The 24953-nt window shown below is 45.1% G+C and overlaps 1 protein-coding gene and 1 pseudogene across 4 annotated transcripts in view; both read left to right on the top strand.

Moving 5' to 3' along the window:
* FLI1 (Fli-1 proto-oncogene, ETS transcription factor) overlaps positions 1–24953 on the top strand; it is a 123990-nt gene that overhangs the window by 11679 nt on the left and 87358 nt on the right. The window lies entirely within an intron of this gene.
* LOC123832506 lies at positions 9700–10533 on the top strand (annotated as a pseudogene).

Raw genomic sequence — 24953 nt, 5'->3', positions numbered from 1 at the left:
TCTTCTCATCCCCAAGAACATCTCCTGGGAAGGCTCTGAGCATCGTGTCGGGAGCACCAACGTTGGTGGGGGCCATTCCACTCGTTCTCTGCCACAGACAGTTAACCTGCAGCATTAAACAACACCCTGCCCCACCCCTGCTCCCCACTTTGATATTATCAGTGTTGAAAAGCACATGATACTGTTTGCTGCTCTAAGAAATGACCTGGTTTCAAAAACTGCATCTTAGCTCTAAGCAGTCTTCAATCGAGTCTGATTATTTCATCTGTGGAAGCTTGGTTCAGGGCCCACGGTGTCATCAAAGATGGCAACGCAGTCAAAGAAGACGCAGGCGTGGTGAATGAAATAGGGAAACGGGGAATAGACTTCGAATCAGGGAACCTGGGTCCATTCTCAGCTTTGCCGCTTCGTTGCTGATGGGCCTAAAGCAAGGTGCGCAGATCCTTGAGTCTCAGTTTCCTCATCTGTGAATTGGGGCCAAAGTGTCTTCCCGATATAAGTCACAGTAAGGCTCACACAGGGTCTGTGCCTTAGTTGCATGCACATCAGTTGAATTTCTCCTTCGGGAGAGGTCTTCTGGGGTTTGGTTAGTTAGAAAATGAAGTCGTAGGTCTGGATTTACCATAATACCTGTTTCATGAATTGAACAAATATTAACTACGTGTTTCTTATGTTCGAGGCTCAAAACTCATGCTTTATGTGTTGAGACTAAAATGGAATTTATTTATACTCCAGTGGAGGTGACAGACATGTAGATAAATAATTCTATGTCCAGAGATAGCAGATCTTCTGGGGAACAGTAAAGCAGGTTAGGGGATAAGAGGTGATGCAGTGCCCTGACCGCTGTGGCTCCATGAGCTGGGTATCCTCCTGCAAAGAAAAGGTCACCAGTTCCACTGCCGGTTCAGTCTCGGTTGGTCGGGGTGCATAGGAGAGGCACCACCGATCGATGTTTCTGTCTCATATTGATGTTTCTCTCCATCCCTTTCTCCCTCCCTTCCTCTCTAAAAATAAATAAATAAAACCTTAAAAAAAGTGATGTAGCTGTATCAGCCAGGATGGTGGGGGAAGATGCTTTGAGCCAAGTCCAACGGAGGAGGCCTATTCAGTTTCTAGCCTTTACCTCAGGAAAGTACAGCAACACACAGCCAGCAAATGGTGAGAGAGCAAATGGGAAAGAAAGGTTGAGATTGAAGCTGGGCTCTGCAAACCAGCAGAGTTTCGGTGCCAGACAGGTCCGGGAGGGTAGGCTACCGCTGATGGGACAATGCTTGTCCAGTGGGGCAACTTCAGGATGGTACCGTACCTTGATGAAAGCAGCAGAAGAAAGAATGCCTGGGGATAGAGACTTTATTTCTGTCCTCAAAAAGGGACACTGCCTCCACTGTGAAGAGTGAACACCCGTGCACTTCTTTTTAACCTTCATGTCACCTACATTCCTTTCTCTGTCCCCCTGACCACGTAGAACAGCTTCTTCTCCCCATGTGATCACCGAATGGCAAATTGGTGATGTTTGGGTTTATTTTTGTGGACAATTTCTACAAAAAGGCTTCCTTCTACTTCTGCTGCTATTCAGATTTAAGTTTACAGGTTTGCAAATTTAGAGATTATTTAGCTCAATATTTTCATGTTATGGGTGGGAAAACTAAGGCCCAGAATTGTTTAACGCACTACTCAAGGTCACACAGATAACTGGGCCAGGATGAGAATTTGGGGCTCCTGACCCTCAGACTAACATTTTTTCTACCATACCATGAAGATGTCATTCGCTTTCATCACGTTATTACAAATGACAGAATCCTGGAGGCCAGGTGCGTGTTTGCATGCGTGTGTGTGTGTGTGTGTGTGTGTGTGCCTGAGACAGAAAGACAGACAGACAGAGACAGAAAGAGACAGACAAGGCTTTTTAAAACTCATGGAGAATTTGACACTTTGGAATAAAGATACTTCTATTATTTAATGAAAAATGTATTACTACTACCTTGAATTATTTCCATACTTTAAAAATTTCCAGATTTTCAGCATAACTGTTTTCTAAAATATATCCTTCTTTTCTTGTAGACAAACAAGGTCCGTTACCAGAAGACAATAAAAAATATAGTATTTTACTTAAATAGCCAGTAAGTCCCTTTATAGACCGGGGCAGGTGGGCTGAATTTCATGTCAATTCTGGTAATAATTGACTGTTTGACTACATAATATAATATATTCAGATGCATTAGCACATATCTTATGGACTCATCTTTTAGGCTGGGCAATAAGTAGGTCTTGAATAACAACCACATTAACGAAGATTTAGGATTTCAACGTCTTCTGTTTGGGGTCAACCAGTTAATATAGCATTGGTTTAAAAACTTGGTTGATTTTAAAGAAGACTGTATTCTAGAAATGTAACGTTAGTTTTATGTTAATACTGAGTTTTACCAGAAAAAAATGGGAAAAATGTTATGGTGATGAACCACTAGGCAGGATTTCTGATGCACTGAGGCTTTTATACTACCTCAGACTTCAAAAGATATGCCTAAATTGTAAGCCAACGCTCAGGCCACCTGCAAAGCCTTGGTCTTCATGGAAGAAAACTCACTCCATCTGAAGCTCAATAGATTTTCAGATTAGCAACCAATTATCTAGGGTCAGAATTGAAAAGCAGCTATTTTCATTCATTTTAGACAACCAGGTACATTATGAAGGTATAGAATAACATTTTGGTTCTGTTTTGTTTTGTTCTGAATAACATGACTTTCTATTTTTGGTTAGTACTGAAAACAGCCTTTCTAAGTCTATTTTTTTTGCTTGTTGTTTTGTGACCAACGCAGAAGGCCAAAGGACTATGGCCACTATGTACACACACAAACGCACACAAGCTCACAAAATCTTCAACCAACCACAGTGACTTTATTTTGTAGCCTCAGGGCTGTGCAGGTGCCTTTTCCTCTGCAGAAGACCACACCCTGTTTCATTTTCTGTTGCTTTTATGATTTATATCTACATATCTGTAGCCCATTCATGTGTTAATACATCAGTAGGATGGGATTCCTAAGTGATGTCATTCTAATGCTTCTACAGACCCAGCACCAACATCAGCAGCCCGTATACTTTGAGATGTTTCCCCAGAGGCAATGGATGGGGTTTGACTGTCCTCACTTTGTCACCCTTAGGGCTAATATTTTGGAATTTTGACAGCACTGGACAATCTGTGGAATAACTCTTTTCTATGCAAAGCTAGCGGGCCTTATGGGGACTCTGTAACCTTAGCCTCATCGACATCATGAACTGACGCCAGCCGTAGTAGTACAAGTCAGTAACTGTCCAAGTGAGTAAGGTCTATTGCATGACTCTTACGCAAGCACTGGACTGGGTGACTAAGTGCTGTCAAGATACAATGCGGGTGGCAAAAAGGCTGCTGTCCTGGAGACTTAGCAGGAGGATAAGCCATGTTTGTGTGCATAGTGAAATGCAGTAAGTGTTACATTAGCACAGAGAAAGGAAGGAGCAATTTCAAATGGACAGACAAAGACCTGAACAATAGTTATTTACAAAGGACTTTCATATACACTCTTGCATTTAATCCTCACAATAGCACTATGGAAAGTAATATTGTCACATTACTGTTTTATATGGGAGAAATTAAAGTTCAGAGAGGCCAGGTAACTTGCCAAGTGTTTCTGATTCCAGAATACTTCCCCCCTCCCCCCACATAATCCACACAGCTTCTTGGCATAGGTAGACAAGTGGACCTGGACGGTGGCTTTGAAGGAGGGTAGGACTTATGCAGGAAGATATGGTTCAAGTTCTTTCTAGGGAAGTAAAATACTTTGATGTGTGTTTGGGGGCAGGGGGTGCATATAAAGGAGAAGGTAGAAGTGGGAAGATAGGATGGAATTTGACTTTGGGGGACTTTAAATACCATAACAAAGAATCTGGATTTTATAAAATACAGGGGTGGGCAAAAGTAGGTTCACAGTTATTCATTTGGTAATATAATACTTAATAAATAATATTGAATGCAAAAATAAACTATGTTTCTCATACTCACAACTGTAAACCTACTCTTGCCCACCCCTGCATATCAAAAGGAAGAATCACAAATTTCTAATAGATGGATGATCTGCAGGGCTATACAAGTCTCTTAGCAGTCGAATCTTTCCTACTAACACCATCCTTCTTACGAAATGGGGATGGGAGTGGTCCCATCACTTATCAGAGGCCACAAGAAATGAGTAGCAGGCAGAATTAAACAACCAGCGATAGGTTCAGGCAACCAGACCATGCTATCAGCTGTCTTTAAAGATATGTTTATTGAATATGGAGACAGGGGAGGGAAGAGCAACCCTACCTCACCAGACCCCATAAAAATGTGATTATCCCTTTAGTCCTTTAACTGTCTTCCTTTGCAGTGTTCTGGAGATTTCACCACAAGCTGTCTTTTCAACTGGGCCATCTCTCCTGGGCTACGACTTCGGTTCCTTTTGAGAATGAGTCAGCAGATAGTCACTGAGAAGAGACAAAGGTTCAGGTTGTTTCCCTGAGACTCAAATCACAGTTCTGTGGAAACTCAGACAGATCTGACATACTTACACAGGCCGGCTGGGTTCGTCACCACACACAGAAACATTGATATTTCACCTGAGCAAACCAAAAACTCAGCAAGTTGTCACCAGCATCCAAGTAGGACCCGGGATTAAGTGTTCAAATGCATTTTCAGGTAACTCGTTAACTTTATAGCAGCTTCAAAATTGCTGATACCTTCAAGAATAAACCAAAGTACCGAAATGCTTAAGAAAGTTCCCATCTTTGGAGAACAGTGTGCCTGGCCTTTAATTCAGGATCAAAAGCCCCGCGTATGTAACTTCTCAAGCCAACTCCAAGAAAACGCATGCTTGAAAACTGAAATGCCTTCTCAGCAGCAGGCCTGCTTTCCCAAACGGTGCCATGGGTCCGAGGTAATGAAAGACCTTACGTCGCATCTCGGCGCACACATGCAAGAGGCCTGAATTACAGGTGCCGTGGGAGCTCTAACCCTGCATTTCTAGACATGCATGGGTTTCATATGTCTACTGAAATCTAGCAGTTCAGTAGCAGAGTGTTAGGTCTGAATATCTGGGTGTTCACCGATTTTAAGTTCAAGGGAGTCTGAAAATAAATAATTTGATAGTAATGCTCAAGTAGCAAAGATTTGAAAACAGGTTTTCATATTATAAAAGTACTCAGCTTGTGAGTTATTTTTAAGTGAATACCATTACACTCTATATAAATACATATATTTAAGTTTTAAATTCTTATGTCTGAAGAGTCATTTTGTCTTAGACATGGATCCCTTAATTCATGCTCATTCATTTATTCATTCAACCAAAACTTGAGTAGTACTGCCAGACAGGATGCTCAACAGAACTCTACATAAATGAATGAGAACAAGATGCTCATATTTCTGTTCTTTCCAGACTTCCAGAGGGCAGAGGTTTCTCTACTTTCTGATTTTAAGCTCAGACAACTGGCAGCTCCAAAAGAAGCAATGCTCACTGGCAAACCTTTTTTGTGGCTTTCTATTATATGGAAATTTAAGCACATTTTCACAAAGGTAACACCCAGCTTATAACTTCTTCTGCCCCTTCACTCCTGATGATAGTAGTTCATTGTATGGATATCTTGTGAAAACTGAGGAGCGCCTAGGGAATTTCTTTTTATTATTATTCTCCCTTCCTCAGCTTCAGCTCCTCTATTCATGCAGTAACAGAGAAAAACACTCTAAATAAAGTACAAAGATAAATGAGCAAATGTCTTAATGCACAAAGACTAATTATAAGTCAACAAGAAAAAGATAGACTACCTCACAAAAAATAGGCAAAAATGCTATGTATACCCAATGCTAGAAAAAGAAATGCAAATAAAAAGAATCTCAAGTACGTGCATACAGATACTTAAATGAAAATAATGAAATGTGAACATTTTTCACCTGTGAGGGTAGCAAAGCTTAGAACAGCTGAATCAGCCTCATGTTATAGAGAGTAAGGGGACATGGCGCTCTCTCACCCAACTAGTGGGAACATAACTTGGTACAATCCTCCCAGAGGGCAATTTGGAAATATCTACTGAGATATTAAATATTGAGACAAATTTGATAATAATTTCAATTCTAAAAAATGTATCTTATAGACATGGTCACTCAGATACCGCAGGTATATGTACAAGATGTTTATTAAAGTGATGATTGTAACAGTGAAAATTGGAAGGACTCTAAATGTCCATCAATACGGGACTAGATGACTAAGTGAGGGACAATTCATGCAACTGCTAAATGGAATGAAATCAATTGTCTGTGGACCCTGGTTTAGGGAATCCTCCAAGGCATACTATTACATGGAAGAAAGCAAATTATAAGAGGTGTGCTCTCATTTCTGTAAAAAAAAAATGTGAAGACACACATATGATTATTAAGTGTAGATAATTTCTGGAAGGATATACAAGAAGCTATGAACAGCAGTTGGCTGCTTCTGAGTGAGGAGGAGTAGACTTTTACTTTTCACACTCTAAAGTTAAGTAGCATTTGATTTTTTTGAAAATCACTAGTATATACCTTATAATTTTAAAAACTAATGGGAAAAATAAAGAGGGACTATTAGAGATAGATTAGTAACAAATGGACTGGCCACCATCATTCCAGCCCCAGTGTGCTCATCAGAAACATTCAGATCCCATTCTGCAGTAAAAACAGAGAGAAATTGTCCAGCCTAGACTCTGGAGCCCTGAATCCTAGCCCAAACCCCTCCCCTGACCAGTGGGATATGGGATCTTAGGTGTCCCTTCACTCCTTCAGTATTTGTGCAAAATTTCTCATGTTAAGGGTTTTCTCATGTGTAAAATGAAGGCATGATTTCAAAAACGTTCTTTCATCTTCCATGTTTATAAGACTCTGAACCTAAGCAGGCTTTAAAGCATTTCTTATTTGGGGGCGCGGATGGTGAACCTTTCACAGAAACTCTCTCTGAGCCCATGTGGCTCTCCACAACCCCAGGGCCTAAATTGTAGAGTGATCTTTTCAGGCTAGTGGAAGTCTCGGGCTCTCCGGAGGTGCTTTGTGAATTTTTCTGAGCTGGTTGTTTTTATTACCAAGTGACACTGGAGCTGTGCTAACCCCTTTAAATGAGTGCCAGCTAGGAATCAGTCCTGCTTCTGCTTTGGGTCTTACACTCTTTTCCAAAATTCAGTCTCTTTTAAAACCCAAAACATATTTGGCCCCAAGATCCTGTCCCCTGGATTTTAAAAATCCTGTTTAATTGAAGGGAAATTGAATTTGTCTGGTTTTGATTCATTTACACTTCACTTAAAAAACAACAACAACAATATTTTGAGGTCCAAGAAAAGTTTTGAGCCTCCTAATGAGTTTCTGGAAGGCCTTTCTTCTTCTTAAAACAGGAAGTGGTGCCGTGCTATGGGCACACACAGAGTCAACCCCGAGAGGCCCAATTCAGCTTGAAACTTTATCACCCACCATTTTGCATGAGCACCAACGGCCCTAGCAAAGGCCTTTCCATCCCTACTCCTCACCTAAAAGCGAGAGATCCACTCACCTTCCACCTAAGGGAGAAGAACAATGAGGAGGAGAGATCAGAGTCACAAGAAGAAAAAGACCCAGCCATTTATATGTCTCTTACTATGTGCCAATACTGTTTTGACCTTTGCAGACATGCTCATATTCGATCTCTGTGACAAGGAGAGGGGAAGTAACTTACCCAAGTTCCTTCAGGTAGAAAGTGGAAAAGCAATGATTGGAACATACCCCTGTTTGCCTCTAAAGTTCGTAGAGCTTAGCCACTGCGATGCGTTGCCAGATGGACACGTTACACACCCATGCAGTTAGGCTCCAAACCAACCCACCTGCTGAGGACCATGTATTCTCTGTTGCTATGTGTTTTGCCCTCTGGTCTAACTGACCCCCCCTGACAGTCTGTCCTACTCAGACTCATGGCGCTGCTCAGCCTCCACCAGCCTTTACAATCTGGGCCCTGTGTTTCCCGGTAGGAGAGGCTTCCTGACTTGTTAACAGGTGCACTGAACAGCAGGCAGAGGAGGATGAAGCCAACAGGTTCTGTTTCATTGTAATGAGCTAACAAGATGTAAAAAGAGGAATGTCTGGAGCTCAGAGAACAACAGGTCTTTGACTTGACAACGCTGCCTCCTCTGCCTCCTGCCTCACTTCTCTTTCTCTGACTCTTGTTCTATTTTCATTCTCTTTCCTTCACACACACACACACACTATACACACTTTTAAAAAAACAGATGGGGGAGCTTTAAAAAAACACAAAGAAGGGAATGTTTTGCCAGGTTAAAAGGAAACCATCGAGGAAGGCTAACTTCAGGCTCCAGTTTCTCCTGAATAGCGCTTGTTATTTCAAGGCTGATTGACTTATAACTGCATCCACAGCCACCTCACATCAGTTCCTTTTATCAGCCTGAGTGAGACTTCCTGTGGACTGGCAGCTTCCTGATGTATTTCCTTTTTCCTTTGGCAGAACAAAGAAAACCATAGCTCCAAGGATCCTTGGGACCAAACATAATTTAGCACTGAAGAACCTATTATTTTAACATTTTCATTCTCAATGCACAGGGCCAAGTGCTTGCCTTTGCATTTTCCCACAACATTCTGTGCAGCCTCATCATGGACCCCGTGTGTGATTACCAGGGGCCAATGAACCGCTCGATCTCACGCTTGTAGTAGTTTGACTTCATTTAGAGAGAAAATTAACCCATTCTCCTCACTAACACTGCATGAGCAACTCCCTACCTCCACTCCATACATACATACACCTTTAAGAATTATACCTTTCTATGTAGTATTTACTCTTATTACCCTAATTCAATATAACAAGTCAGCAAAGAAGCCCTCTTATTTAGAAATTTCAACCTGTCTGTGTGTTTTAAGTTCTAATTCTAGATATATGCATATAAGAAAGAAAAGCTTCAGCCCTGGCTGGTGTGGCTCAGTGGATTGAGTGTAAATCTACAAACCAAAAGGTTGCTGGTTCAATTCCTGGCCAAGGCGCATGCCTGGGTTGCAGGCCAGGTCCTCATTTGGGGGTGTGCAGGAGGCAACTGGTTGATGTTTCTCTCCCTCTCTCCCTTCCCCTAAAAATAAACAAATAAAATCTTAAAAAAAAGGCTTCAAAGACTATCCAAAGGGCCATTAAATTCAATTAAAGAAAACATTCCAGAAATTGTTGCTTTCCTCTTCTGCCTCTCGTATGCCATATTGTCTCTTATCACTTGGCCTCACCACTTCTCTACCCACTATTTCTGAGACTTTCAGGCATAGTCCAGGGTAACAAAAGAACTCGACTGAGAGAGCTGCTTGTATTTCTGCTGTGGCTTCCAAGCCAAGTATCACAAGTTGCCAACTTACGGGACCTCCCAATACTCTTAGAACAAAAGAGGCCATTGTACAGAAGAGATAACTGAGGACTTAAGATGTGATGTGCCTAAAGATGAGAAGTAGGCAAGAGACTCAGGAAGCAGGACTCAAGTATTCACATACCCGAAACAGCACATTCCTCAATAAAGGTGTTTCCAGGAGCAAAAATGTCAAGACTTGTGGAATCTACAGGCATTTTTCCTTTCTTCTCTGGTCTTACTTCATGGTCGTACTACTCCTGGGACACTGAAGATGGCGAATTCCATGGGAACCACCTAGGCACCTAAGCAATCATGCAGCCACCTGAAGTAGCTTTTTCTCTTTATAACCATCATTGACTTGGAATGCGAAATAACTGAGGCTCTGTGGTGCTGCTTTCTTTCCAGGGGCCATTCCCCTTCGGGGAAGACCCGTAGGCAGCAGCCACGGCACCCAGCTGAAATGGCACCACCCTAAAAAACCTCCACTTCCACGAGGATGGGCAGTGCCGCATTGCCACATGGTATAAGCAGCTGGCATGGGAGATTCACAGATGCAAGGCCCAGTGAGCCACACGCCCTGCCTCAGGACCCAGCCTGCAGGAAGATGCCCCACAGGGGCACCACACCAAAGTGTTGGAAGAGTTAAGGGTGGCCTGCATCCACAAGAAGGTGGCCCAGACCCCTGGGATCTCCAGGCATCTGAGGAGACAGAACAAGACCACGCTGGCAAGTCCTTGCAGGCCCATGTGCAGAGACTGAAGTAGTACTATTCCAAGTTCATCCTCTTCCCCAGGAAGACCTCGGCCACGAAAAAGGGAGACATCTCTGCTGAAGAACTCAAGCTGGCCACCCAGCTGACAGGACCAGTCATGATGACATGGAACGTCTACAAGGAGGAGAGAGCCAGGGTCACGGCAGAGGAGTTCAAGAAGATCCCCAGTCATTGTGTGGCTGGCGCCGAGGCCTGCTCTTTGGCATCAGGGCAAACAGAGCCAAGGAAGCTGCAGAACAGGATGTTGAAAAGAAACAATGAAGTGCTGTCGGCCACTTAGGATTAAAAAAACAAAGAATGAAAAACAATTGAAACTGAAATGTAGCTCCCATGGCAAGAGCCATATTTTCAAGACGAGGGATATTTCATCACGGTTAATTCGTACTGATTTCATTTAACCCAGTCCTCAGTGTAATTCGCTGTAGACAAAAATGGGATGGAAAGGTTTTCTCAACAAGGAAAATAACTTGGAAACTGTGTGGCATGAAGGGAGTGTGTGAGGGTGAGGGTGGGGGCTCCATGGGGTGCCGAGCCTCACGCAACCTGTCCTGGCGATGCCGAGGGGAGTGGTTAGAATGGGCACATCTATGTGTATAAGCAGGAGAGCTTTCTTCTCCTGTCACTGTCTCCTGTCACTGTTTCTTCTCCTGGCAGCAGCCCTGTACTGGGGTCTGTGATTGGTCAGGACTCTTAGAGCAAATACCCATGTTATCTCACAACACTTCCCCAGCCCCAACAATGCTGTTTATAGACAACCATATTCTGACCTTGACCTTCTCCACACAAAAAAAGCATGTTGGGTCGAAGGGCACAAGTAACCTCACTCAAGGGGGGTGTTTGGTGCAATATAGACCTTCCCTAAAAGTGAGGGACTTGTGGGGCACCTGCACTTTTTGCACTTTTCTAGAAAGGGGAGGGAAAGCCCTTGCCAGTGTGGCTCAGTTGTTTGGAGCATTATCCTGTGCACCGAAAGTTTGCCGGTTGGATTCCCAGTCAGGGCATATACCTAGGCTGTGGGTTCTGTCCTGGGTAGGGCATGTACAGGAGGCAGCTGATCAATGTTTCTCATATCAATGTTTCTCTCTCTCTCTAAAATCAATTTAAAAATTGAAAGAGAGGAAGGAAGGAAGGAAGGAAGGAAGGAAGGAAGGAAGGAAGGAAGGAAGGAAGGAAGGAAGGAAGGAAGGAAATGGGAGGAAAGGGAGGGGAAAAGAGCAGATTACTTTTGCGTAAATAACCTTTCAGGAAACTGGCATGAGGAGCATTTTCCCAGGGTGCCTCAGGAAGGTATCTAGGCACTGGGGGCTCTAAGCTCTTCCTTCTGGAGATGTGTGGATCTCTAGTACTTTCTGGTCTGCAGTGTGGTAAAGGAACACCGTGGTCACCCTTCCCTGGCTTCCCAGAGTCAGCCCCCAAAGGTCCCGTGGACAAAGCTGTGAGGGAAGCAGGGGTGCTGGGGTTGAGCTCATGGAGTTTTCATCCTTTCTTACCCGCCAGTTTGGACTGGGTATGACCCAGACTCTTCTCTGCCCAGAACACCCTTTAAAAGAAAAAATTTAAAGCCCTGTGTGTATTTCATGGGAAATTTCACACGTCTGTTTCTGATTCACTTCCAATGAAAGGCTCAAAGTGCTGGTTTTGTAAGAACCCTTTGATGACTCAGATTCTTGTAGGTTCTTTTATTTTTTCCTAAAAGTCTATAGAAGTTTAATAAATGTTCAGACATTTGCATGCTTAATTGTTCAGAATAATTGGAAACAGGAGGGAACATTTTACTAGCGTGCCCCAAACAAGCACACTTACAATGGGAAAGAGAAGGACCCATGCCTCCGTGAAGGTACACTCCCGCGGGCAGACAAGGGTGTCCCTGAAGGTGAGCCCCTCACAGGGAAGGGGCAATGGCTTTGAGCTCACATGCCCTACAGGGTCAGGGAGAGTGTTCCATGAAGTATAGGGCCTGTTGCGTGGCCAGTCACATCAGAGATGGAACAGGTGGAGTGGAATTTTCCAGATGCTAATGACGCTTTCAACAAGCCCCATTATTGGTCTCCTTCCTTGTAGTCATAAAACGCTTTGATGACGAACCTATCTGGGTCCACGTCTGCAGTCGATGTGGGAGAAACTGGCAAAGCAGATCCATGCTCCCTTGGGAGAGGCCCCAGGCCTGTGTATGCATCTGTCCCTCTGAAGTGCTAGCGTGGGTATGGGGTTTGGGGACCCTGAGTCATGGCTTTGCCTTAGGCTGGCTGGGTGACACTGGGCAAGTTACTCTCCCTTTCTTCACCTCAGTTTCTCCATCCACTCAAAAGGATAAAGACTACTAGTAATGCAATCTTCTCCTCCTGTGGATTTGGTAAAAATCTAGAGTGATGAGTCACTTCAAGTTTCTTGAAGAAAGGCGTTAATTAAGTACAGACATTTCACTAACTATTGAGTGGCTCATTACACAGTTATTCTGGTTGTCAATCGTAAATCATGCAACATTTCCAATTCTGAGCCTTGTATGGACTTTTCACTAAGGAGAGAGCACTCTTCTCTCTTTATTGTCAGGGGTTGGTTAGCAATCTTCAGTCAACCCAATTTACAAAATGCAAATTTGTGTTCACACCATGTAATGTAGGCATGGTGTGTGCTTTGCAGTGCTTCTTAGCTGGGAAAGGTGACACAAAAATTTTACTAAGACTGGCAGTGAGATGCTGGAGTGTTTTGAAAATTATTGGAGCCATTGGCAGAATGGTTCTGTGAAAGTCATGTGCCATTTGAAGTGCAAAATCTGGGCTTACACCTATTTATTAACTGTGTGGTCTTGAGCCAGAAATTTTCCCTAATCTTCTTTCCTGTAAATTTTATTCCTAAAATAAAAGTAGCAATGGTAGTAATAATAATATTGTTTTCTCTTTGCTTTCCTGTAAGAATCAGAACAAGTGTGGCTCTGAAAGCACTTTGTAACTGTGAAGGGCTGTGTGAGTGCTTGTTAATATTGTCTTGGTTGTTTTATTCTCAACCAGGTTGATGCTTGAACCTAACAGATAATAAGTATTGCTTAAGTTGAACCCATCAGGTTGTATGATTTCAAAAAGACTCACTTACATCTGCTTAAATTCGTCAGTGAGTTACTTACTCCTATCTCTCTGCCCTCACAGACACCATCTCCTACGAATGCACCGGTGCAGACCAAACATCACATATTCCTCCTTTCCCTCCCCATATCCGGCCATTGTTCTGCTCATGAAACTCCCATCCCAATCAATGTGGGTTTTACGTAAAAACCGATGGCAGGATATGAGTGCAGCTTCAGGAATTCCAGGCTTGTTCTACTGATAAAGAGAGTTGTGTCAACGTGAAAACACCAGAGAAACAATATTCTCCTGTCCAACCTATTCTACTCCGTTTTTTTTAGGTTTGCCTTTGCCTTTGAAGAGTCAAGAGCCACCTAGGCTATAAAACATTCCCTGTTAATAAGCTTTTCAATGCCCATCTGCCTTGCCAGACGTCCACCGGCTACCCACCCTCAGTCACCTGTGCCACCTCTTGTTGCAGATGGACTCGGCGTCCTTGTGGACATTCAGGACATAAGGGAATACAGGGCCGGGCCTGAAGTTGGTTGTTCCAGAGATTTCGGTCCTTCTGTATGCTCTGTGTTACTGCCCTCTTACAAAAATAAGAGTTTTCCAGCCAGCAGGGAGGGTAGAGCTGGACTCTCCTGGTCAGGGCATATGAATTTGGGTTGTGATGGTCTGTATGCAGGTTTAGCTGACCTAAGTGTGGGTGAAAGAACAGCAGAATGAAAGAAGTAGTTTGCCTTGAAGATGATCCTGTGCTAGTGTTGAAGTCAGGAATAACAGCGGCTCTTCCCCTGTGTCACAAGACGAGACAAGTTCAGTCTTTATTGTCAACAGGCACCGTTGCTAATTTAGGGAAGGTTGTATCTCTGTCCTTTGGGCAACCAAACATGGTGATGTGCCCAGAAGTGAAAGGAAGGATCGTTTGCTCATATTCTGCCCACACTAAAGTAGCTAGCTAATGAAGAGAGAGAAATGAAAATGAAGTGAACCCTTTCCATTTTAAAGTGCTTATCCAGGCATTTAAGATGGATATTTAGAGCTTCTCCTTAGATCTTTTTTGCTGAATGTGTTGAATTGTGTATCAAGGTTTTATTTCCAGCCAATGGAATTGGGATTTCGAAGCCCATGGGTCTGGACCTTGAGTGGCTCAGACACTGACCTGTCACTCTTTAGGAACTGCAATCCAGCTAAAACCAACCCTGTTGTTTCTTCCCCCACATAAACAAATGACCGCCAAGATCCTGATGCGGCATGGAAGGAGCATTCGGTGTTTGCCACACTAGAAACGTAGGGCATAGCCAAAGAGACTAGAGAGCATCTCAGATATGTATTTCAAATTAGCAAGGACATCTTACGTAATGGAAGTAATGCCGCCCTGCAGGAAACTCATTTGTCTAACAATGGTGTGTCTTTGTGAGGTGGGATTGTATAAAGGTTCTGGACTAACTCATGATCCTACCACTTTAACTATGTCCTATGTCTTGCCTAAGCATTTGCATACTTGGGAATAGCTAATGTAACACTTTCTAACATTATTCAATGAACTCTCAATTTCTGCTATTGGACTTGATCTGGGTAGAAGGGAGCCATATTTTCTTGGCTGTATAAGACTCCAACTTCTCTCTTTCGAAAGTATTGATTTATCAGAAGAGAAGCTCCACAAGAAAGATGACTCCTGCACAAGTTTTAGGATAAGAGATTTGGTACACTTCATCAGCACTTCTCAATGTACTTAACCTTATTTTAAGGGAAAGAAAAGTGGAGAATTAAGAAAGCTGTTTTTATCAGGACTGCCCAACAGAACTGTCTGCAAAGATGGAACTGTCCCATTCTGCATGGTATCCGTGAGCCTAGCCATTCAAGTGGCTACTGGGCGCTTGGAATGTGGCTAGTGCAAAAAAGGAACTAAATTTTAAATTTAATTTAATTTTACTTAATCTAAATTTAAATAGTCATATGTGGCTAGTGGCTACCCTATTGGGCAGTGCAAGTCTATATAATTCAGGTTAAAAAATTGTCTGAAGTCTGAATTCAGTCAGAAGGCTGTATTTACATGGATTATTTTTATCTGAGTCAGCAATGTGTTGTCCACATGGAGAACTAACACTGTCGGTTACTCTTGGCCAACACGAGGTGAAACAAGATGAAGAGTGAATGAATGCCCGGCGCCACCAGGGTGCTCTCGGTGCTGGCCTGGAGCTCGGGTTCAGCTTACCGTCTAGTCCCCCGGCTTCAGTTTGATGCTTACCTTTAAGAACATAGTGGTACCTTCTCCCGTCTGTAAAATGGAGCTTTTGGAATTTATCATTGAGATATTCACAAACTATCATTAAGTGTGTACTGGGATTGTCAAAAAAATACGTACGAGCTTTTTCTGTATACCTTTTCATTGGAAAATGACCTCAGCCAAAGAGAATCTTATACAATGTGGTCATTTCTGTTTCCTTATTTATAAAGCATTGACATTGTATTAAAATATTTTAAAGGTTATTTCAGTTCTCACACTTTGTGCTGCGATGAATATATGATTTCCTGTTACGTAAGTCTCTGTCCTATTAAGAGATAGTTGGCTTTTCTCATTCCCAGGTCCCTATAACTCATAGTAGGAAGATGTTCCCTTAAGTATAAATGTGAGCAAAGCAACTTAATTTAGAAAATAGCTAGCAAGTGCGGTGGCCTTTGAATCCCTGTTTCCCTCCAGTGAGTGTCCCCAGTGTGTGTGCTTTTTGATGGTACCCTCAGCTGCAAAGAATCATATGTTTGATATCTCCATGACATGATGCAATTCCTGTCTTTCCTTCGTGGCCCTTGCCCGTGGATAATAGGAACATGTGGCATGCTGTACTCACTGTGGCTTTGGCATTATCATGAGGAATAAACAACCCAGTCCTTCTCCAGGGGACATCTGACCTTGTCACGAAGGCCTCTCTATCTAACAGGCAGGCAGACCTATGGTGGATTTTGCTGGGCAAGTCTCCAGGTTGACATGTCTGTGAAGGTCAGTTCCATGTCCATCACTTAATCGGTGGCATGTATTTCTGAGTTGAATTGTTTAAAACCAAGATGAACAGTAGCCATGAAAAAATAAGGCCAAGGTCTCTGCAGTCTAACTACATAATGGTTTTGGGGGAATGAACATCATGGTCCTGCTTCTCACTTGCACTTGCCCTCCACAAAGGATAAAGTACAGATCAGCCCACAGACCCCAGCAAACGCCCATAGTCTTTAATAATCTCATCCCGATTACACATGGTCCCTCGTTAGTTCAATACTGCTGCAGCTCATGCATTTTCAGAGACATCTCTCTGCAGATGGAAATCTTCCATTTTTGTTCTTTTCAGATTGCATCTAGAAGAAAGGGAGGAAGTGTGTATAGAACACAATTTTCTGACTATGGTAATTTAGTTACTCCTGTTCCATTGTCGTGAGCACCTAAGTGTGGCTTTTTAATATTTTTAAATGTTTTTAATCTTTGCTGTATGCTCCTTGAGGGTAGACACCCTACAAATTTGCCTTTGAGACCACAGCACCTGGCACACATTCGTGCATTTACTGAGCGCCTTTGATGTGCCCGGTGCTGGGATGCAGTAGGGGACACAGACAGAAATTAACTTCTGTTCCCCTGTGACAGAAATTAAACCAAGGGAGAAAACAGATATTTAGCCAGTTTGTTCTAAGTACAAGTCCTGTGAAAAGGGAAGTACAGAGTGCTTCAGGAGAGTATGATATGGGGACCTAACCTAGTCTCAGAGGTCAAATGCTTCCCTAGGGAAGTGACATTTAGGCTGAACCCTAAACAGTTAGCAGGAGCAAGCATGAAAGAGCGTAGACCTTTGAAAAGTTTTTGCTGAATGAGTGAATGAAAGAAATGGCTGCTCTCCTCCCACATGCCTCCTCCGTAGCAAGGCTAAATTAAGTCTCCCAAGCTTAGTCACTGTAACCATAGTCCCTCCAGGCATTATCTGTGGGTCCAGGAGTCGTCTGCGGGTCATTTTCTTAGCCCCCCTCTTCTTCAGCTAAGGCAAGTAAAGTGTAATAAAGAACACTGAGAGGACAGCTACCTTTGGAGACGTTATCTCATGTGTTGTACTGAGTTCATAGGGTACATATGTATCAGAAAGCATGCTTCTAATATGCAATGCATGCAGAAATTTCAAGGGCAAGAAGATTCTGGAAGGCTTCCTTCCACCTTTGAAAACCCCAGCCTATGGGATCAGCCTGGTCTCCGCTCGGTGCAGCCCCTCACTGGCAGAGCAAGGCAGCGCCTTGGCAAGCAGAGCTCGGGAAGCCGTGTTCCTTGGCTTTGATGTGAATGGCTCTCTGTCCCCACACAAGGACCCAGGTCTCCCCACATTTTGGTTTCCTCCACTGCAGAACAGGGAGATTCTGCCAACGATAACTGCACCTCGAAGTGATGTTGTAATCAAGATGGCCCTATAAGCATTTTTGCAAGATCAAAAAACAAAACAAAAACGCCTACTGAAGAGGCATGCTATCTATGTCTGGCGTTTGCTCGAATTTCAGAGAAAGCTCTGTGATCTGAGACTGTAGAGCGGTTAAGAACAGGAATGGGCTTTCAAGAGCTTTTCTGGAATTACTCTGCCCTTCATTTCCCTCATGATTGCTTTAAAGCAAGCTTGGCGGGAGGTATCAGTCATGTCAATAATAGTAAGAGTAATAATAATATTTATTATTTACCAATGAGCCAGGCACGGTCTTGAACATTTAATGCCGTTAGCACTCCATTCCCACCACAGCCTATGGAGCGCATGTGCGATATTATTAGACACACTTTGCCACTGAGAGGACCTGAAGCAGAGAAGACTCAAGTGACTTGCTAGAAGTTATGCAGCTAGCAGGATCTGTCTGATCCCAAAGACTTTACTCAGCACATATGTGAAATATTTCAAGCTTTTCAGAATAAGAGCTCGGGGTTGCTAAGTGACTAAACATATACAATTAATTATCCCTGCCCTGAAATACAAGAGTGTTAACATTAGCAGAAGTTTATTTTTGCAATTCCTTTGGCCTTCTGGAGTTCCCGCACGCCTCCACCCCTTTTCCTAACTGTATGGCTCTCCTGTTGTTGCAAAAGCAGTGAAATCTACTTTCTAACTTCTTCAAATAGAAAATGAGTTGCATTAAAACTAGCGAAGGCCTCAGGGAAAGACTGAAGAGCGAGGTGGTGATCATCTGAGAGGGAAGAAGAGGCTTGTGGAGAGGGAAGGCAGGAGCTCGGCTATGTTTTATTACCAAGACCTTAAACAATTTTTAAGGGTCTTTTTATTACCTCCCCTCTTCCCTCCCGCCCCCCCTCATTTACTTGGATGCTAAGTAAAAGAGAGAAAACAACGTTTTTACCTTCTTGAAACGGAACAATGGGCTTTGACTGTGCTACTTTTATTTCCCCACTGGGGAATCTGAGAGATGACCTGATTGAATTCCACTCATAAAGGTCATGCTTTGAATTCATGGCAGAGGAAAAAGTGAAGAAAACATTTTGCAGTGATACCCCATGGGTCCTGAGCACGCTGGGGCCTCCCCTGGCTGCACTGTGGTCTGCTGATAAGGATAACGAGGGTGACAAGCAGAACATTTCCAGGACAAAGGAAATTCCCGGTTTCATTGTTTAAAGGAAGCCACGGTCCACTCAGGAGAGCGTTTCAGGCATCCGCACACATCTCCCTGCTGGCAAGCAGGAGAGGCAGACTCAGGCTGGGGGTGTGGGGCGGGGAGTGGGGAGCTGCCCAGCACTCAGGAGCCAGGCTGTCCCCGATTTCTTCTGGGGAGCAGTGGCACAGCGGGAAGTTAAGAAGGGGTCGTTGCAGTTAGTGGCATTTGCAGGGGTCAGGAGCCAGACCGTGTAGAGGTGGAGGCGCAGGGGCCTGGAGAGGTCAGCGCCTGGTCTGTGCGAGGTGGCCCATTGAGGAGTTACAGAAAAAGCAGTAGGAGATTTACAGAAGTTGATCTGGTTTTGAGTTTAAATTCTGGACCTCCTTCTCTCCCCACCCCCTTCCAGCCAAAATGTCAGAAAAGGGCCTGGTTTCCCTTTATGGAGCGCAGAATAAACAGATCTTCCACAGCAGGAGAGGGGCCCTGCTCCCCAGCCCATAATGCCAGAGCTGGGGGTGGGCGGCCATGGGGAGAAGCAGTTATTCTCTGTCTGGTTAGTATTTGGCATTGACTTTCATTTTCTCCAGCCTCTGTGTTTCTAGAAGCCTGCCTGTAAGGGAAGTACAGGAATAAAAGAGAAGCTGATCTTGGGGGGTTTCTTGCCAGACTTCCAAGGAGGTGGACTTTTGATTTTTGATAGTTTGGGGAGACACCGGCTGCATTAAAACTGCTTTGGGGAATGGAACCCAGAGGCTGAAAGCTCAGCCGTTCGCTGGTCCGAGGACTCCGCTCTCCTGATGAAACCAGAGCTCTCACTCCCAGCCCGGGAGCACCCCGAGCCGGGCATGGCGGGGTCAGCTGTGGTTAGCCTGGCCACAGGGCTCTGCATTCCTCTGGGCTTTGCTTGGTTTGAGTGGGTGTGACCACGCATTCACTCTGGAGAAAACTGAGACAAAGAGTCTAAATTGGGCAGGATCTCGAATCTAATGACTTGTTTACAGATCCCGTCCTTTTTCCAGCGCAGGGAGGAGGAAGAGGAAAGGGCAGGCTTGTCACTGTGGGCCTGGCACGTCGTTGTTTTTCATTCTAAGGAGGTGGAACGTTTCAGAAAGCAGCAGGGCATCTGCCTGGCAGCCAGTGGGCAAAGCAGCACTCTGGGTAATTTTCCAAGGTGGAGAGGAAGCAGCGATGGCCGAGGCCTCTGCCCACTGGCGTGGCTTCCGGGGGACGGACTGCTCTGGGGAGAATGCCCGACCCTGCCACGTGAAAGGCCCGTTTCTCCCACTGCAACTTGGACTGATGGGGAGATTACGCTCTTCCCCCTGCTCCAAGTGCGCCCCACGCCAGTGCATCCAGCAGAGAATGTGCACCTGTGACAGGCCAAGGGAACGGGACAGGACCTGTGCAGGGAGGGGGAAATGCCCGGAAGACCCTCTCTAATAGTAGTTCTAGGGATGATGTTATCATGAAAGCAGACTCATTCAGTTTTACTATAAGGTGGCACTTATTTAGTGATTGCTAAGTGTAAGGAATTTCTCTCTCCTACCCCCCAAAAAGAGGATTTTGAGTTTGAGGACTTGTTCTCCCAGATTCTGGCAGTTCTAGAGCGCAGAGGTGCTGCTTCCAGGCACGGAGGCCCCTAGGCTTTCCCCGGAAGCGCCGTGTTGGGCTACAGGGAGACAGGAGGAGCCCTGATGCATGCGTGTCCTGGGCACTTTGTAAACATCCCCTTTAGTTCCCACATCAGCCCTCGGGGTGTGTATTCAAAGTACTATCTTAAGGTGAGAAGACTGGGGTCCAGAGAGGTTAAATAATTCACTCAAGGCCACACAGCGGCTCAATCTGTCTAGGCTGCATGTCCTTTGCACCCAGGAGGCACAGGTAGACAAGGTGAGACAGCAACCCATGTGTGTCTGAGCTCCCCACACTCAAATGGGGTGGCCCCAGATGAGGTCTGTTACCGCTCTTGGACTGTTTCAGTTGGGTGTGGCTTGTGCAAAACTGTGCTTCAAGAGAATGTGCTCTAGTCCATGGTAGAGAAGCCCAAACCACAAGACACTGCCAATCATTGTTACCTCCAAGTCCTCCAGATGTTCCCATAGGGGCAGCCAGGGTGGTGCAGATGAGCAGGGGCGCCCCCGGACGACTTTGAACCCTTTTGGCAGTGAAACCTCATAGATAGCATCATCCCCAGAACACTCTATGCTTGGAAAGGAAAAGGACTCAAATGAATGACAGCATCAGCCCTACTAACTACCCCAGTAATGGGAATATGTATAAAACTGTAACAGGTAACATGCACTTTCTTCCTTGTCATTAAAAACTCTATGTTGTCGATTAACTCATCTTCATGCTAAAAGATAAGCAGGGCAGCTGTTAATAGCTGGAAAGAGAGGTGCCTTGATGCAGTAGGTATGGGCTCTACTCCCAGCCCCTGCTGTCAACTGAATGTGTGGCCGAGCCAGTCTCTTGTCCTAGCCTCAGTTCCCTCATCTATAAGGTGAGGGACTTGGTCTTCAAAATTTCTCACACAGGGGGAGTTGCGATGCAGAAATGATTCTTCCCCACCACTGATGCTCCCCCAAAGCCGGCAATCCAAGGTGCACCTCAGAGCCCACTGCTTCCCTTCCTCCGGCAGCCTGGCCAGAGTCTGAGCTACAAACAGGAGGCCGGGTTCATGCGGAGGAGGTGGCAAGATCCCTTTCCAGTTGTTTCCTGCACCTGGAGGCAAGAACAGAGGCCTTATCTGGATGACTTCTTGTTCAGAGCTTTTGTTTGTTTGCCTGTTTGTTTTTCAACTTTACGGAAAGAAACTCGCCTATCTTTCAAGTGCTCCTTGTTCCTCTCTACTGCCTGTCCCATCTCACACCTAGCAACTGGCCAATCACTGTAAAAATCTTGGTTCATAGCAACAGAGCTCATTATTTGTCTGCACCCCACACCGGAGGTGGAGAGGTGGTGTGTAACGGGAGAAGCTGCAGAGCAGCTGAGGTTGGACTCAGTGGAAAATCCAGAAGTGCAGATGTGGACGTGGATCCAAATTGGGCTGAAAAATCTCATGAGATCAGGCTTTCTTGGACTTCCTGCTTTTTGCCTAAGCAGTGTGTTCGACATAAACGAACTTTCGGTATTTTGAAACTTCCGTTTCTGATCGCAGAACCTGGAAGTAAAGGGCTGTTGTGAACATCGCCACAAATTCAAGCATGGTTCTTCTGGAGGCCAAGTGGAGCCCAGTGAGCAGGAAGCTGCAGGACTCGCCACACCTCAGCAGCCGGCAGTGTCGGAGGGGAAAGGGCCCTGGTGCTTAGAGTCCAGGCTTGGGAGACAGGCAGGGCTCCCTGCAGAGTCTAACTCTGCCACTTCCGGCCATGTGACTACCCTCCTAGACTCTGTTTCCTCATCAGTTAGATGAAGAAAATATATCATTTCAGAACATTGGAAGAACAAAATGGTGTGTAAGGACAAAGAAGTGCGCATGTTTGACCTCTCCCCTCTTTTCTCATGTGTGTGTGTATGATCTGTGCACACATATATGTGTGTCTACATATGCACACACACGTTTGCACATATACACAAAATATATGTGTTTGTGTGTGCATATATAATTTATGTATACCTAGAATGAGTTCCCCTGGGAGGCTAGGGCAGCCAATTTCTGATAGATGGAGCATTTGGAAGTTGCTGAAATCTCCCTAATTAAGTGTCAAGTGGTGCTTTACACAAAGGCAGGGAGGGCTTTGAGCGCAGAATGGATGAGTGCCACGGGACCGCGGAGATCTCAGGCGGTCTCTAGTGATGAGTGCGACGGACACTGAGCTTCATGCGGGACTGAGGAAGCTGTTTTACGTTCATCACATCTGCTTTTGTTTCCAGGGCCTCTCTGGCTTTCCCAAAACACGCTAGAATAATGGCAGGCAGGCAGGCAGGCAGGGGCAGTGGGAGCAAGGCGCTGCCGGAGCACTGCGCAGCCGCGGGCTCAAACGTGCAGAGCTGCGTGGAGTGAGCAGGAGGGGAGAGAGTCAGGCACAGGCAGGTTGGGTGGCCCGGATCCACCCAATGCTGGGAGACTCAGCTCCTTAGCGAGCCCTCAGTGCATGCTGCTAGCTGCTTTCCTTTTCGGTTGTTTGGCTTCCATTTTCTTACTCCTTCAGTGTATTGTTTCTTTTTAAGTATGTTTTAAAAAATAATGATTCCCAAAGTAATACATATCTTTGTATAAAATTTGGAAAATGCAGAAAAATCACAAAAGAAAAATGTGAAAGCACCCATAGTCTCTCAACCCAGAAAGCAACCAAATCATATGAGTGTAGTTCCTCCCAGATTTTTTAATATAGAGATACATGTCTTATTTTTATATAACCAGACTCATCTTGTTCTGTAACCCCCTTTTATTCTCTTAACATTAACATGTGAATATTTCTCTATATCATTAAATCTTCTACATCACTACTTCTAATGGATGTACAGTAAACTGTTAACTGAGTGTTAAGTGCTGGGCTTTTGAATAGTATGTATCATCTTGTTTCTCCCCATCTTCTGGGCCTAGGATGGCATTTTGTAATAGGGTTAGACTTGTCTTGTTTTTATTTTAATAAAGTATTCTTTATAGACTTTAGAACTAAACCCACATGAAATGCTGAGAAGGGGATCTTGAAGAGGTCACCGAGTCCCTGTCCAGTCAGTGAGCGGCGGCACAAGGGAGGGGGCTGCCCTCCGCCCACCTGCCTGGGCTCGCCCAGGTGGAAGCCCAGCTGAGACGATCACAGGCAAACCCAGGACCTAGTCTAACAGAACAGCACAGAGCGCTCACAACTCTGAAGGCCCTGCTACCACAAAGCCTCTTTTGCATGGGCGGTTTGACTTCACAAACGTGGACAGCAACTGCTAATAATAGCGGAGTTGCCGCTTTTCTTCTGCTGTCAGGCTCCCCAGTTACTGCACAGGGACTCCTGCCTCTGGCGCAGCTGCCTGCCACTCCTGTGCCCCTCACAGCAACAGGGTCAGCCAGGCTCTTGTCGGACGGGGGCCAGGCCCTCTCTGGCTTCTCCGTGTGTGGCAGCGGTTGGGAAGGTAGCTTTCTGAGGGCTCTTTGTCTGGGGAGGGAGTGGACCGCTTTGCAGCAAGAACCCCTCTGGGCTCCACCCGCCCCCAGCCCTGGCCCTGCCCCCTCCACCCAACCAAACATTTACTTCTCCTCCAGCCCCCACTAACCTGAGCTCACTCAGCGAACCTTGAGAAGCTGAAACCTCCAGGCAGCTTGGGTAGAATCTGTCCTTTGCAACTGGGTGCTGATGAGTTGGTGAGTGAGACCTTTCTGTGAGACCTTCCCCTGAGACCACCAGCTATGTCAGCTCACCCCTGCATGATGCCTGCAGAGCTGGGACAGGCAAACTCTTCACGAGTGCCTCCACTCTCGTGGTGTCACTTAGTTATTCATTCATTCCCCTACTGTGTATCTATCTAGTGCCTCCTATTCCAGGCACTGTGCTGATTGGTGGTAGTGATGGGATGAAGGATAAAACGGACAAGAAATCTGCTCATATGGAAGACTGAAAGAATAAAAAGGGAAGCAACTGGGTTGAAGAGTCTATGGTGCAGATCTCAGGAGAAATGCCTGGCAAGTTATAAAACTCTTTGATACTCTACCATCTTGCATTTGACATTGGGATCCTATGCTTAGCCTGCCCCTGGCCCCTCTGGAGCATGGTTCAGGCTCACAGTTCTTCTAGCTGCTGAGCTGCAGAGAGATGATCTCTCTGTGTGAGATCAGTTATGGGCAGGAGAGCTCAGGCACACAGCCCCACAGACCCTTGTGGTCAGGGAATTACTAAATGAACTTGAACCATTGGGGGCTGGGATCTGTTTACTCTTGGCACACTGGGATTTCCTGTTTCTAAGAAAATGGGCTTCGGTGCTCAGCTGCATTAACCAAACAACATGTTGACGCAAATGAATCTGAAACTTGCCAACTCCAGATTCTCTAGAAGGGCAGGTTTGGGAATGAAGGCATTTGGGTGACTTTCCAAACCTGGAACTCCAAGCCAGATGACCCAGGCCAGGTTTTCACGGGGGCAGTTTCATCTCTACCCTTCCCGCCTAAACCCCACTAAGGGGCT

This window comes from Phyllostomus hastatus, unplaced genomic scaffold, assembly GCF_019186645.2.
Source record: "Phyllostomus hastatus isolate PE091 unplaced genomic scaffold, TTU_PhHast_1.1 phas_scaffold_193, whole genome shotgun sequence".
NCBI lineage: Eukaryota > Metazoa > Chordata > Mammalia > Chiroptera > Phyllostomidae > Phyllostomus > Phyllostomus hastatus.
Note: the sequence above shows the minus strand (reverse complement) of the source record. Positions and strands in the feature narration are given on the sequence as shown.